Source organism: Pimephales promelas, chromosome 7 (assembly GCF_988280905.1).
Source record: "Pimephales promelas chromosome 7, fPimPro1.hap1.1, whole genome shotgun sequence".
NCBI lineage: Eukaryota > Metazoa > Chordata > Actinopteri > Cypriniformes > Leuciscidae > Pimephales > Pimephales promelas.
In genome coordinates, this window is record NC_142775.1 from 886522 (window position 1) to 899634 (window position 13113).

Below are 13113 nucleotides of genomic sequence, written 5' to 3' on the forward strand. Positions count from 1 at the left end.
CTGTGTCAAGAGAATATGCAACCTCAAGGTGTACTGCCCTGCTTGCCATGCAGGTGAAGATTACGCCATATCTTTTAACAAGACTTCGTCCTCTCTTGATCTCTATTGGACCAAAGTAGTCTACTCCTACATCTGTAAATGGAGGCTTGTCTGGTTGAATCCTTTCCAGGGGTAAGTCTGCCATTTTCTGTTCACCAACTCTTCCCCGTTGTCGTTTACATACAACACAGTCTGCTATGATCCTTCTTGCTGCCGAGTTAGCTTTGATAATCCAGTATTTTTTACGGAGTCGAGACAGCATGTGATTTCTTCCTCCGTGTCCAAGTTGTTCATGGATATGTCGAAGCAATAGTGTGGATATGTGTAAGTCTTTCGAGAGGATAACTGGATGCTTGACCTCTTCAGGCATCGCTAGTCTACTCAGACGACCTCCTACTCTCAGAAGTCCATCGTCCAACACTGGATCCAGTTTGTACAGATGACTGCTTCTTTTAACACCATTTTTACCAGCCTCTAGTGTAGATAGTTCTTCTTCAAAGCTTTGTCTTTGACTGAAAGAGATGACTGCACGTTCTGCTTGCATTAGATCCTCAGGATTTAAACACTGTCTTTGGAGTGTTGCCTTAAAAACTTGCATCTCCTTTAATTGGCTGGACTCATCTTTCAAGGTACCTGCAGCAGTCTGAATCTCCTTTCTTTTTCTAGTCAGCAGCAAGATAGTTGTTTTTACTTTAAGTAGCCAAGCTACAGCTGTCATCAGACTTCTCCATGAAGAGAAATAACTTATCAGAGAGCTGGTGGGGTTTAACTGATCTTTCACAATGAGGTTGCTTGTGATTTCTTGCTTGACTTCCGGATCATTGGTAGAGATTGCAGTTTCTAAATAAGGTTTCCGCCATTCTTTGTCTGGTTGACAGAGAAACTCTGGTCCCTTGGTCCACCTCTTGCAGCTTAAGAAGCGGTTTGCTGTTAGCCCCCTAGAAGCTTCATCTGCCGGATTTTCCTTTGTGCTAACATATCTCCATTGTGACACATCAGTAGCATCCCTTACAAAGGAGATCCTGTTTGCAACAAATGTTCGGAAACGTTTGGTTTCGTTGTTGATATATTTCAGCACTGTAGTGCTATCAGTCCAGAAGATGGATTTGTTCAGTTGAAGTTGTAATTCCTTCCGAAGTATTATGTCAACTTTGACGGCTAGAACTGCGGCTGTGAGCTCCAATCTGGGAATCGTTACTTGCTTTAATGGTGATACTCTTGCCTTCCCTATCATGAAAGCAACATGCACCTCTTTGTCATGGTTTTCCAGCCTAAGATATGAAACCGTACCGTATCCACTCTCGCTGGCGTCGGAAAAGTGGTGCAGCTGTGCATTTCTGATTTGACCAAAACCTTCAGGTTTAATGCAACGGTCCACTTTAAACTCTGTCATCTTGTTCAGCTCTGACAGCCATCCTGTCCACTGTTGAGAAACAGCTTGAGGTATGTTTTCGTCCCATCCAAGGTTTTTTTTACAGAGTTCCTGCATAATCAGTTTGGCTGGCAGAATAAATGGTGCTAGAAATCCTAAAGGGTCGTATATGGAGCCAACCACAGACAAGATGCCGCGTCTGGTGTATGCTCGTGGCTGTGCAGTAATTCTGAACATGAACACATCTGTTTCAACGCACCAGTGCAATCCTAGTGCTCTTTCCATCGGCAGGTTGTCCCTGTCCAAGTCCAACTCTTTTATTTCTTTGGTTCGGTTTTCTTGTGGAATGGATGTCAATACTTTACGGCTGTTGCTGATCCACTTTGACAATGTGAATCCTCCCTTCTGGCAAAGAGCAGTCAGGTCTCTCACCATAACAACAGATTCCTGTTCTGTGGACATGGATTTCAAACAATCATCAACGTAAAAGTTGTTCTTTACAGTGTCTATAACCTCTGGTGGAAAGTGAGTTTTGTTGTCTTCAGCTGTCTTTTTTAGTGCAAAGTTTGCACAACTCGGTGAAGACACTGCTCCAAAGAGGTGTACTTTCATCCTGTATTCGATGAGATCCTGCTGCACGTCACCATGAGGCCACCACAGGAATCGAAGATAGTCAACATGTTTTTCTGACACTTTGACTTGGTGAAACATTGCTTTGATGTCAGCCATCAAGGCAACTGGCTCTAGTCTGAATCTGATGAGTACTCCGATGAGTGAGTTGGTAAGATCTGGACCCTGTAGCAGTTGTTCATTGAGCGATGTTCCCTTGAAGCCAGCACCGCAGTCGAAAACCACTCTTAAAGTTCCTTTCCTTGAGTGATACACCCCGTGATGAGGGATATACCAGAGTGCCCCATCCTTACGATTCAGTTGATCTACTGGTACCTTTTCAGCATAGCCATTGTCAATCATTTCCTTAAGAAAAGTTGTATATTCACAGTGAAACATCTCATTTTTACCAAACTTGCGTTTCAGGCTTTGGATGCGCTGCTCTGCTATGCAACGGTTATTTGGCATCCTGGGATTTTCTTGCTTGAAAGGTAAGTCTAGGCAGTAATGACCATCTATGATTTTTGTTGAGTGATTCACAATATCCAAGAATTTTATTTCTTCTCTGGACATTTCCTCTGTTTCCTTGCTGGTTACTTCATTGAAGTCATGATTATATTGTTTAACCAATAGCTCCTCTAGATTCACAACAGACATTCGATTGACAGCAGCAACAGGGCAGCCATTCTCATCCCTGATGTTGTTGTCTCCTCTCAAGGGACCATAGATGACCCACCCCAGTAGGGTCTTCACAGCATATGGTCCATCCCCTTGGCTATTGACCACCTCCCAAGGTTCCAATACCTTAGAAGCATTTGTGCCAATCAGCAGGTCAATGCCAGCGTCTATTTCATGAATCCTGACATCCTTCAAGTAAGGCCATCGAATCAGGTCTTCTTGTTTGGGAATGTTGAGCTTGGAAACAGGCATGGTCTTATGGGTGAATACATTGGAGAGTTGTATGAAATCATTTTTGTCCAGACTTGATATCTCCAAACTTGAGATATGATGACTGGTCACAGGTTTCACTTGGTTCATTGTATGCAGAAGAATACTGGCCTTTTGTCCTGTTACATTCAGTCTTCTCATTAAGCTTTCGGTACAGAAGGTAGATGAACTTCCATGATCCAGAAATGCATACGTTTGCAACACTGTGTTTCCCTTGTGGGTCTTTACTTGTACTGGAACAATAGAGAAGAGACAGGCTTCTTCACCGGCCCCAATATGCCCACATGTAAGAGGTGAGAGAACAGCATTGCTCCCAATTGATCTCCCATCATTCAGTTCCGTTTTCTTTCCCATGTCCTTTTGTTCAATGTGAAGTATTTCAGGATGATTTTTGTTGCACACGTCACAAGTCAAACGACTATTGCAGTCTTTGCTCATGTGTCCTACCTTCAAACATCCAAAACAAACTCCCCTTTTCTTTAAGAAGTCTATTTTTTCCCTGTGTCCTTTTTTCCTGATTTGTGGACATCGCACCAATGTATGACCATCTCTATCACAGAACAAGCAGGAATTTTGGGAATTAGTGGCAGATATATTTTTCATTCCATTTGTTGTCATCTTTTCTTGGTTTGGTGTTTCTACAGGTGTTACAAAAGTAGTTGTAGTTGCAAAACTGCTTCCTCTTGGTCTCAGCTTGTCTCTTGCTTTGACAAAGATGGAGCTTTTGACAGATGTAGTTGTCTTAGCATCCTGGATGTTTCCAAAAAGTGGATCCGACAGTATCTTTACTTGTCTCTCCATGAAGTCTACCAAGTCAGAGAAACTAGCTCGACGACCATTTTGTTCCTGGAGCTGACATGCCCTATTCCTCCACTTATCTCTAAGCTTGTAAGGCAGTTTCAGAAGAATGGTCTTCATACTGGAAGCAACATTCAACTCCTCCATACAAGTAAGCTGTACCATTACATTGCAACAACCTCTCAGGAATAATGAAAACGCTTGCAATGCTTTCACATCCTCTGGCTTGATTGCTGGCCAGGCAAATGCTTTGTCCATGTATGCTGTGGCAATCTTATATTCATTACCAAAATGTTCTTTAAGTAGATCTTTTGCTCTTTTATAACCCTCAGCTGAAGACATATGTTGGCAGCTGTGGACTAAATCTTTTGGATGGCCTCTGGTGTATTGCTCTAGGAAATGCAGGCAGTCGCTTGGCTCATCTGTCTTTCTCTCCACTCCTCTCTCAAATGCCCTGATAAAAACTTCATATTGCAATGGATCACCGTCATAAACAGGAATGTCTCTTGGTGGTAAAGTAGAAGAGAGATTTTGTTGAGCGAGAAGAGCTGTGATGTCATTTTGCCTCTCAATTATGTGATAGATGTTGTCCTGATTACCATCATTAAATACAGGTTGTTGTATTAGATGATTCATATCCTGAGCTCTGACCGATGGTCCATCAGCTCTTTCCTTTGGTCGAACAACCTGCTGTGAAGAAGATGCAGTTCCCATCCAAACATTGTGTCTTTGTTGCACTTGATCAGGTAAATAGGTCTTTGCATGTGGATTTAATTTGACTGACGTTTTCTGCTGTGCAGTTCCTTTTCTCAAATAGGAGTTCATCCCATCAGATACTCTTGAGCTGTTTCTTGATTCCAGTACATTGATTTTTGCATTGGTTGCTGCCAGTTCAGTCTCTAGTTCTAGTTGTTCCTTTTTTCTTTTCAGTTGCTCTTCCTGTGCCTCAAGGTCATGCTTTTTCTGCAGGGCGGAAACCCGTTCCATGAGAGCAGCCTTTTCTGCCTGAGCTTTTATGCGAGCAGAGGATGTTGAAGATGCACGTGATGAAGAACTGGATTTGTGGCTTGATTTAGGCTTTGACACATTAGAAACACTGTCATCTGGTCCGATGTCATCTGTGTTTACACTTTCAACAATGCTGTTTTTTTTATGCCATCCAACCTCTGAAAACCACACATTTACATCCTGGCTAAAACCATCAAACATGTCCATTTTTTGTTGAAACCAGTGATTTTGTTTTTCAAGTTCATTTTCAGGGAGTGGTAGCTTCACCAATGACTCATGATTTCTTTTAGCTTCATCACAGATGTTGATTAATTCATTCAAGTTAGATTGCACTTCACTTGCATTTTCCTTAGATTTCATGAGCTCTTTCATCTGGGTCATTAACTTCATGGCTTGCTTACATTTCAAGTTTCTTGTTTTCTGACAGTTTTCAATGAACATTTCCAAACCTTTAGCAGTGTGTTTAATAACCCTTTTTTCTTTTTCAGAGGCCAGTGCAACAGCGCCATCTTGTGACCGCACGTCAGACTGGACAATAGACATATTTGCTTCACTTTTACCGTGACCCAGTAAACCACACGCCAATGGCAGAATGTTTTAAACAGCTGATATAGTTGTGACAGTATAGGTTTCAGTCAATGAAATGCAATAGTATAACAGCTTCTGGGCGCTGTTTTATAGCTTTTCCAATAAAGCTTAATGTTGCACATACCCTTCCGCCTGTCGCCTGCACGTTGCTCGTTCAGAGTGTCCAATCTCCCTCAATTAGCTCTGCACAGGTGGCGTCAATATTTCCTTCATTGGGAATGGCGGCGTCCAGTTTTATGAATGAAAACTTTCGGTTCTTCTGTGAAAACAATCTGTATCCACTTCCAATACTGTTACATGCTCAATTTTCACACATAGAGCAGAGTTCTCACTAATTATAATGGCAATCTTTGCTTGGCTGTACCTTTAGCCCTATATTCAATTTCATTTCTTTGCCATCATGCACAGGTAGGAGTGAAGTTTCTACGCAGACACACAAGATTTTCCAGCCATTATTGCAGTTGAGATTTGTGGTTTATTGAAGTAAATGTACATCAAAGATGAACATACCAGTTGTTTTCTTGTCTTGTTTCCAGTTGTGAGTTGTGTGTTCTAGGTTCTAATCCGTGGTCTGGTGAGAACTGTTTGTGCTCCCTCTACCTGTGCCTTCCGTTTCCTGTCACCTTAGCCCATTTAAATACAACCATGTGCATCTAATTACTGCCACCTAGTGTCTAAATACTAATATAAATATATCCAAACAAAAACTATCATGCAAACAATAAACATAAATGGCTCCTACACAGCCCACTTAGCCCACCCCTATGCTGCGATATTCTTTAAAATGGAGTTTAATCGCCCTCCTGTGGTGAACTGTGTGAATTACACTGCTGCACCGTATTCAGAGCGCCAGAGGAAAACTCTGCACTAAACTCTGCACTTACTTTGCATTTATTTCACATTGTTTGATAAATTATTAATTTAAAGCGAAATAGTAAACATTTTTAGAAAAGTTCGCTTTTGTTTAGTGGAAATATATTCTTATATATGTAAAATCAATTTAAAGACTCGCTTTTACACGCCCTCCTGTGGTGAATTATGTGCATTACACTGCTGTTAATTGTCTCATTTCTGTTAAATCCTTTTATTAAATTATTTGCATTGATTAAAATCATTTGATAAATAATTGAAAACATCTGGCAAACATGTAGTTTAATATGAAATATATTGATGGATGTATAAACTAAGGGAAAATTATGAAAAATTGATTGTATCATTCTCTGTGTATGTATACTGCCTCCCGATTTGTTAAAGTAAACAAATACATTATATAATTTTAAAAAGTCCAATGTCTTGATCGAGCTGTGGTGAATTCATGTGAATTACACTCCAGTTAATTATTTCTAAAAAAATTCTACCTACTTCTAGTTAATTCAAGTCAAAGAAAAAATTGCATTACATTATTTTACATTAATTTCATGTTAAATAAATCGTTCGTTCCCACATGAAACACATGACCCCTTTTATTTATTTATTTAGTGGTATAATAATTGTACATACTTTTAAAATTTGAATTGAAAACGCTCTCCTGTGGTAAAATGTATTAATTACACCACTGAAACATTATTTTTTCTACAGCAGTAACTAATGAGGAAAGCTAGTTAAGCGGAGGAAAGCAGAGAAAACGCGTGTCCTCTATCACTTTTTAACGGACACCCTGCAGCCAATCAGAATCGAGTATTCACCCAGACCATGGTATAAGTCTTTGTTAAAGACTGTTGACAAACTTCTTAAACCAACTAAGGATATTATATTGTTCACTCCTCTGCTGACCATCTGACTGGTCAGATTGATGGCATAGCTCTTTAACCACGATCACTCCACTCGAGCTAGTTGATATTCAGCCTTTAAATCCTCTGACCACTACTTTTTCATACTTTGAATTGGTCAGTGTTGGCTTTATAGTTAGTACAGGTAAGTCTTGAATTCAACTACTAGTACTTTAGATCCGGTTCCCTGCTCAGGTATTAAGAACTGCCTTGTACCAGTCAGCTCTCATAGAATTCAGGAGTTCTGGAATTGTTTCTCCAGAATTAAAAATAGCTGCCATTACACCAGTCCCTAAGAAGAAAGTAGTTCTGGTGAAACTGCCTGTTTACCATTCGAAATTAATAAATAAATGCGCTGCCCACAACAGCTGTGAGTAACCATAGCAACAGGCAGTCAATTTGCTCTATCAAAACAAACATCTAACGTTATAGTTAGATATTACATAGCCTACTAATACAACAATGAGCGACTTCGTTATTTATTTTAACTTTTATGGAGAATATGACAACTTTGACGACTGGGATGCTGCTGAAGAAAGAAAAAATGCAAATAAAACGGAGGAACGTCACAAAGAAAATTACACCGCTGCTGCTCTGAACCCTGCGGGAGTTTTAGTTCCCTTTCAAGGCGGTCACTTCGACATTACGTCATACTGACGTATATGGGAACTACCCCTTTCTCCATTTCCACTGAAATCTTATAGGCTAACGCCAGCTGGAGACAGCTGGCCAATTGACGCAAACATGCAAATGCTGACCGGTCCACGGGCAGTATAAATAGCATGGGCGCGCCAATTGCGTCAGAATCTCTTTCTTCACGCTAGAAGTCTTATTGAAGTCATCGTGGAAGTTGCAATAGAGGTTACTCACCACGTTTCCTCCCCGCATCCGATGGCTGCTACATGCCAGATGTGCGGGTCCTTGACTCGCTCTACCCTACAAGGAATCTACAGAAGCCGCACTCGCGGAACGACAGGTGTGCTGATCTTCCAATGCGCGCCTCAGCAGGGATGAGGCCCACTGCCGCCAGCTGGCCGCTGGTGGGCCCTTTCCCGCCCAAAGTCGAGTGGACGTCGCTTTCTCGACGCAATAGGCTTCGTCGAAAAGGGATCCTAGCACGGACTCTGTGTTCGGTATCTCAGCCCGCCAATCGGCCCCGAACCCGAATGAACCGGTTCCTCACCGTTGATCAGAGGGCGGGACCGGGAATGTGGCGACTCGGGCCACGGAGAGCGCCGCACCAGACAGTGGGTCCTTCCCTGGCTGCCGCTCGGCACCTGCTCAGGCCTTAAGTGCTGGATTCTGAAATTAACCATGTATTCACAGCTGTTGTCGCTATGCCTCGGACGCTGTGTCTATGTGCACGCTGATATGTGCTATATTAACGGTAACGCCAGTGCACCTGGCCAATCTGTTAATCACGATTCACAGTTGTTGTCGCGGCGCCACTGACGCTGTGTTTATGTGCACGTTGATATGTCTTGTACTACTGTTGTGCCCTTAAATATTGCCCCGTTTTCCTCAGGCATTCTCTTCCAATGTATTCACAGCTGTTGTCGCTACGCCACTGACAGTGTTTAGGTGCACGCTATGTGCTTTAACAGTAACTTAGTGCTACTGGCCATTCTGTTTATCCTATGTGTTAATCACGATTCGCAGTTGTTGTCGCTACGCCACTGAAGCTGTGTTATGTGCATACTGTTAGGTGGTAATATTACTAACAGTGCAGTTGAGCGGCCGCGCCGTCCTCGAGCCCCGTCCCCGGGTGCCTCGAGCGGAGCGAGTCCCGTGTCTTTCCCCCATCAGGGCGGTTCCATTCTGATTAATCACGTATTCACAGCTGTTGTCGCTACGCCACTGACACTGTGTTTACTCGCAATGCACACGGATATGTGCTGTGATTTGTGCCATTATATAGTGCCCTGTTCCTTCAGTGCATATGGCTTTTCTATTACTAACGTTACGTGTTCACAGCTGTTGTGCGATGTATTGATAACGCTGTTATTATGTGCACGCTTCACACTGATGTGTTAACATGATTCATGCCGCTATAATTGCCCTGTACCTTCAGTGCAACTGGCTTCTGTTCACGGTTGTGCTATGCACTGACGCTGTGTTATTACACTGTTATGTGTTATGATGTGCCACGATATTGCTCTGTACCTTCAGTGCAACTGGCCAGTCTGTTTACTACGTATTCACAGTTGTTGCGTTGCCGCTGTTATGTGCACTCTTATGTGTGTTCTTTGCCACGATATTGCCCTGTGCCTTCAGTGCAGTTGGCTATTCTGATTACTACATTTTCACAGTTGTTGTGTTGCAACGGGCGCTGTGTTACGTAAGCACTTCACACTGTTATGTGTTGGATTTATGCCAGTATTCTTGCCCTGTATACTTCAGTGCAAATGGCTATTCTAATTACGAAGCAGTGTGTATTCATAGTTGTTGTGCCATGCAACTACGCCGTGTTATGTATTCACTACACTTGGTATGTGTTGAATTTGCCATTGTATATTGCCCTGCTCCTTCAGTGCAAATGGCTATTGTATTTCTACATATTCACAGTTGTGGCGCGATGCAACTACGTTTTTACAAGCTACACTGTTACATGTAATGATTTATGCCTTTATATATTGCCCTGTGCCCTTCAGTGCAAATGGCTATTCTATTACTACACTGTGCATATTCACAGTTGTCGTGTGATACAACGGGCGCCGTGTTTATGTACACTCTACACACTGTGGTGTTATGATTATGCCGCTGTACACTGCCCTGTGTCCTTCAGTGCAAATGGCTATTGTATTACTACATATTCACAGTTGTTGCGCGATGCGACTATGTTTTTACAAGCTACACTGTAACACACTGTTACATGTAATGATTTATGCCATTATATATTGCCCTGTGCCCTTCAGTGCAAATGGCTATTCTATTACTACACTGTGCATATTCACAGTTGTCGTGTGATGCAACCGGTGTCCTGTTGATACCCACTCTACACACTGTGGTGTTATGATGTGCAAATGGCTATTCTGATTATGTGCACAGTTGTGCGTCACAACTGACGCGGGGTACATGCTAACTCACTGATGTGTTATGGTTACGCCGTTAATTTTGCCCTGTATCCTCAGTGCAACCGGCTATTCTGATGTACTATGTATTCACAGTCGATGTCGCTATGCCTCTGACGCTGTGTTTTTGTGCACACTAATGTCACTATGCTATCGCGTTGCCCTGTATGCTTCAGTGCTCCATGGCTATACTATCCAACTGTGCCTAGTCACAGTTTTTTCGCTACGGCGACTTGCGCTGTTTGCGTGCACACTAAAGCGTAATGCTGTTATGTTGCCAACGTAACTGACCAAAGTGAACACATGGCCGAGTGGTAGCACTTTCGGTTAGAACATGGTAATGACATGGGTTCGAAGCCCGATTAAAATTATGTTGTGCTGCACATATTCATGCAGTTTCAGTCGCTTCGGTGGCCCGCACCGAATTTTTCCCACGGATGTTGAAATATACACACTGTTGGGTTATGCTGTTATGTTCTCTTCCTCAGTGCAACTACCAGCTACCCTCTAACTGCATATTCAGTTGTGTCGCTATGGCGACTACACTGCACGTACAAGGACGTGTTTTTGCTATTCTTGCTCTGTCCCTTCAGTGCAAAACTAGCTATTCTATCTAACCATGCATTCCACAGTTCTGGATGTATGTACGTGACGGAGGTTTTATGCTGTTTGCTGCCTTGTTCCTCAGTGCAGCTTGCCATCCTATTTACTTGCATCTTAGTTCTGTCTACACAGTTCTGTCGCTACAGCGACTTACGCTGCATTTACAAATGCAAGGATGTGACACTTATGTTATGCTGTCATGTTGCCCTGTATCTTCAGTGCAACTAGTTATCCCAGTCAACTGTGCATTTCACAGTCTCCGATAGGTGGCTGCGATGTAATATCTACATGTGGATGTATTCATGAACAGCGGTGTTGCCCAGTGTCCTTTAGTGCCTATACTGAGCTATCTGCGTTCAATGGGTTGGAGCTACGGCTACCGATGCTGTTACGTGCATGTGCTACGCTGTTATGTTGCCTCCAGTGCAACTGGCTATTCTACTTTTGAATAGACTGACCCTATTCTATTTCTGACGGCGTATATTCACAGTTGTTGTTGCTATGGCCAATGACACTGTGTTTATGTACACTCAGTATGTGTTGATTGCACTTCTTACATTGGCTTGGAACATCGCTATGTCCTACAAGGAAGTCTCAGTTCCTCGTAACCCGCTTGCTGGAATGGAAGAGGGCAAGTGTGGAGGTGGCAAACACATAAGACGCCTGCTGGTGATCAGACCGTCGTGAGTTCCACTCAGAGTCTCTCTGGGTGGGTATATATAATCCAGATTGCGCCGTGCCGCGGTGGAGCTCTGGAAGTACTAGACCTTCAGGATAAAACAGGCTGGTTTTCTGGAAGTGCACCCCAGAGCAGGGTGCAGCTTTCCTGGGCTTGAGACCAACGCACATGCTGGATTGGGCGATGGTGGTGTCAATATGAAAACTTTAAAACTTATCACCCCCGGTTCACGGACCTGTGAGTTATGGGGGGCCTACGACAATCCCCCTCGGGAAGGTTCTGTTCTACAGACGATTGGCACTCCTGCCCTCAGCTGTGGAACCTTCGTGTGTGTTTGCTGTTGAGTCCATAGTTGAGCAAGACTCTTCACACTAACAAGTGCTCAGACGAAGCTCTCCCTGAGATGGCCTTACCACCGGCTCTCGCCCAGCGAGCACTTGGAATCCTACGCTCATTCTAGTGACTGATGTCGCATCGTCTTGGACCTGGTGACTGCAGCGTCAATCTCCGTTCGATATCTAGCTACGTTCCGAAGTTGCTTACACCTTTCAGAGCACAGGTGGATCTCTGCCCGCTTTATCAGCTGAGCTGTTAGCCTCGCATATGCCAATGCTCAGAGTGATGTTGGCCCTGTAGAGATTTGTAATCTGTAGGGCAGCAGGCTGACAAACCGCTGTTTGTGTGCTTGGTGGACGGTTCTAGGGACGTGCTTTTTTTTATACAGAGACTCTTCTCTGATTTCAATGCTTTGTTTGCTTAATACCTACGGGATTAGGTTGCTGGCTGTCTTCTCAGAACTCGTTCAGGGTTCAAGTTTGTTGATCCGCCTATAGTGTTGTGGGTTCAGTGAGTTATTTTTAACTCATGGAACTGTTACCATCAACTGTGCAGTAGTCTTTTTGCAGGGTTACCTTTGCTGCTAACTCTGTGTGTGGCTACTTGGTTATGCAGCTGTCACCTCTATGCTGTTGTCGCTGTATTAACTCTTTGCTTTAGTGCTTATGGTGTTGTGCTGCCCTGTAAGTGCAGCCTTCGCTTCTTTGCATTGGATGTGCTACTTGGTAATGTAGGAGCAGACGTTGGTCTAGTTCGCCTATCCGTTGAGTGCTCCAAGCGGCGTGGCTGGCTTAGAACTGTTGTTTCCTGGGGAGTGTAGCTTGACCCCGTCAGGGCTTATCTTCACTGCGCTCACGGCGGGATTCTATACAGTTCCCATATACGTCAGTATGACGTAATGTCGAAGTGACCGCCTTGAAAGGGAACGTCTCCGGTTACTATCGTAACCTCGGTTCCCTGAGAGGCGGGAACGAGACATTACGTCAACCGCCGTGCTCACCGTTTGATCAGCTGTGCTAGCGTTCAGTCGTGATTCTGACGCAATTGGCGCGCCCATGCTATTTATACTGCCCGTGGACCGGTCAGCATTTGCATGTTTGCGTCAATTGGCCAGCTGTCTCCAGCTGGCGTTAGCCTATAAGATTTCAGTGGAAATGGAGAAAGGGGTAGTTCCCATATACGTCAGTATGACGTAATGTCTCGTTCCCGCCTCTCAGGGAACCGAGGTTACGATAGTAACCGGAGACGTTTTTTAAGGCAGGAGGAGAGTACAGCGTTTCAAGCCTAAAAGCC